The sequence below is a fragment of the Eucyclogobius newberryi genome, unplaced genomic scaffold, assembly GCF_026437365.1.
Source record: "Eucyclogobius newberryi isolate DKJ021-1_F unplaced genomic scaffold, fEucNew1.0.hap1 SCAF_8, whole genome shotgun sequence".
In the NCBI taxonomy this organism is placed as follows: domain Eukaryota; kingdom Metazoa; phylum Chordata; class Actinopteri; order Gobiiformes; family Gobiidae; genus Eucyclogobius; species Eucyclogobius newberryi.
The window spans coordinates 2,837,487-2,841,303 of NW_027316500.1; positions in this window are offsets into that span (position 1 = coordinate 2,837,487).

The following is a 3,817-nucleotide window of genomic DNA, read 5'->3' on the forward strand; positions in this document are numbered from 1 at the left end:
AAAATTTACTGCTGTAAAGTTTACGGCAGTAAAATGTCGCAATCCATTCATGCGTTATACCTATGGGGGCGAGAGACTAATAATAAGCTTGAAATGTATAGCGCTGATCAAACTAATAAGAGTATAATTTATATCCGATCAGTGATCGGGAGGTGACGTCCAATTTCGGATTGGGACATCTATTGTGCTCTTTAGACATAACGGGCAGGTTTAGGGTGTCCCGGTAGGAATTTATATTATGCTTTTTATCGTTTTTTTTTTTTAATAGATGATTCAAATGCTGATTGAATTTGGTCTTGTTTGATTAAGGACACATTACTTTGCCTGTCCCGTAGTTTAAAATTTGTTCTTGCAGCTTGTTGTTTTTTAAGTTTCCAAGTTATGCTCAAGCTGCAATACTTTTCCCTTCTTTATTTAAACCAATGGAGTTCCAGCTGGACTGAAAGTGCCATTACAACAGAAGTGCCGCTCCATGGAAAAAATTGGAAAAAGTTGGCAGGATGGAATAACGATAATAGTGATGTGGGGGACTGCAATTCGAGTCCCGGATATAAGGTCCGGGACCACGGCCTCAAGTAAGCCCTCATTGTTGTCCTTTTCTTTACTCTCAGGGATTCCCACGAATCTTAGATTGTTTCTGCAGGATCTTGACTCCAAATCCAGAATCTTTTCTCTTCATAGCCTCGTTCTCCACCTGCAGGTTCACCACCTTTGCCCTCAGTCCCCTCTGCTCATCACCCTTGTCTAAAATAAATGTTTCTGTCTCAGCCACATGCTGGTCAAGTACTTTCGTACGCATTCGGGCCGGTCATGGTCGCTTCTGAATCAAAGCAGTTGTTGCTCCCTGCCTTTAGCATACCTCTCATTGATGTCATCTCACGCTACAATGCAATCAGCATAATCAAACATTGTTTTCTCCTCTGTCCAAGGTCTGTGCTGCAGGAAAATGCACAGACCCATCTTTAGAGCCCCCCCTTCTGAAGCTGTGCTAGCATTAACTTTAGCCTGAGCTTTAGGGGTTAGGTTTTGTTGGTGTTTTGCAGGTGTAAATTAAGATTTTTATGTAAAATCGGCAGAGACGGCGCGTAGCGACTGAAATACTCCTGTGTCATCCCGGAACTCCTCGCTTTTTAGCATTTAAAGGACATGGGACACATGGGCACAGTTTGATCAACATCTGCCATGGAACATTCTGCTTCAGTAATCTGGCTGATTAAAGGTTGAATGAACGATTTTTTTGACCCAAATCTGATTCTTATTTCCTCGTGGCATGGACTGCCGATTATTCTTGCCACGTTTCAAGTTTCAATCATAAAACGCACCTACCGCTCACCTGCAGCCGCGTGCGGGCTCTTCCCCACGAGCAGCACGGTTCCGCATGTCTAAGTGCATTGATCTACCATAATATAGTTCCCTCAGTGTACGGCACAAAATTAAGACGGAGAAAGACAGTTCGAGCTGTCTCATAAGAAACTGAAATCTACAGAGACGAGAGATGCGATGCGATCTTTCGCGCTAATAAACAAACGCACGTGTGTGTTGTATCAGTCCGCACGGGGGAGTGCGCATGCGCGCTTCCGCGTGAGTTCTCAAATCGCCGAAAAATCGTCCATTGCGCCTTTTAAGACGAGAAAGACAACAGTCAAATTAACCAGTACATAATTGTTCACTGTGGAGACCTAGACAGAAAGTATACAATTCTGATAACAGTTTCGGTTTTACCAAAAGTGTCTAAAGTTTGTCTAAAGCAAGGTCTGGCAGATGTTAAACGCCTGGCTGGAGTGAGGAAGTAAAGCTGGTGTTGGGACTGCTCCTCTGCAGACAGCATGAATAATGGAGGACCCGCTCATATTCCCATCTCTCATCTGTCTCCAACGCTTTGCCCTGCCCTCCTGGCCCCTCCTAAACCCCATTAAATCTCCATGTGAACTTGTACTCTCAAGTTTGTTCACCTCTCTCACTTCTCATCTGCTTCATCAAGCCTGTGTGCAATACTTTTGGGTCTCTTGTTCCAGATATTTTCCGTGAACACTCATTCCATTACCAAAAAAACAATACACATTCTAACTGTCATCCTTTGAAAGTGCTCAAAGATTGGACTCTTTCTACTTTTTTACATCTCAATCTTTGGAAGACATTTATGACGGCTTGGCAGCTTAGTTCCGCCTATTGCAATGTGTTGTCGCATGTTTGTGCTGGTTTCAGGTGCAATGTTGTGTGTGTACTGGAGACATGACTGATGACCCTGGCTCAGGCTGGTATCACATTCGGCCGTCCTCTGGGTGTCAATGTTTGTAAGCAGCACATATCTCCAATCGCACCACTACCAGCCTCAATATGTGGGTGTAGCCATTCTACTGCTGCACACGTGTAAACCTATCCACGCTCGGCCAGGAGAAATTTCAGCCCGCCCATCGATCGTGTCCGGCCCGCATGCTTGCGCTCTGCACTCTCCCGAGTCACTGCGATGTCAACATTTGTATTATTATTGCCTTTATTGTCTGCAGCTTTTAATTCAACATAACATCATGACATCGAACTGCATCGATCTTGCGAGAAGACACAGTAACAGCAGCCGGAACCAGATCAGATCAAACATCCTAGTAACAATCCAATCCTGCTCTAATGTGAGGCATAAACATGGCAGACAGAACAATACAGAACACAACCACCCCCTCTCTCTCTCTCCTTCTCTCCTCTTTGTCTTTTTTTTTTAACTGCATAGCCTAAAACACATACTTTGAAGACGTACAACTACAGTAGGTGGCGGTAAATGCACCTTTTCAGTTGGCTGCCAACCACCATTAAAATGGAACAACAAAAACGGAACACAATCAGACTTGAGAGCATAACTCAAAAAAGAATACAAGTAGACATCAACTAGGCATCAAAATAATCAAAATCAAGGCACATTTAAATTAAAATAAAGTCCCACTTAGTCCAACGTCTCTCAAATTTGTCAATTTCCAAATTAAGTCAGAATGTAATTTTTTCCATTTGTCTAGTGTCTATTACTGTGTCAGTCCAGTCCTTGATCGCTCGTGAGGTCCATTTCTTTATGATGGCTTTTTTCCCCTGCTGCCAAAAGTATGCTCCTATTGTATCAATTTATTGTGTCCATGATAGGAGTTTTGAGGCCCAAGTACATAGTTCTAAATTCAAGTGGGATGGCAATGTCAAAAACATTCTGCAGTGTCTTGTTAATTTCAGTCCAATATTTTTGAGCAACAGGACAGTCCCAAAACACATGATAATGGTGTGCCTTTTGGCACAAGAGGCGTGATTATGCCAAAATAAGAGATGAAGTAAAGCAATTTGAGGGCGTGGTGTGGTTTATTCTGCTATTTATAAAAGTTATAGAATAATGAATACAATCACATTTTATATGGTTATTTTTTCCGCACTCAAACAGCACACCCTTAAAACTCTTTGCTGGACACCTCCACCTCCCGCGTTGGACACCTGTTACTGTGCGGTCTGGACCAGACTAGACCGTACAGACTTGCATGTTCTCAGCTTAGCTATTTACAAAACACATTCACATCACATTCAACCAAAATCCTTCTCCCAGTCTGCGTAATTCTAGTCCACTTTTTCTAATTGGTCAGATGTGCTGGAAGTAGATCAACCAACCATTGTCTCTCTCCACAAAGAGAGGAGACAATGGGGAGCTGGTTGACCTGCACGTTCTTAGTCTCGGTTTAGTCCATGCAACCTGGGGATGAAAACGAACTTTACGTGTTGCGCAAAAACACATAAAGGTGACTTAAATACTGAAATAACGCTCCGAGGCAGCATTTCAATATTTTATTTTATT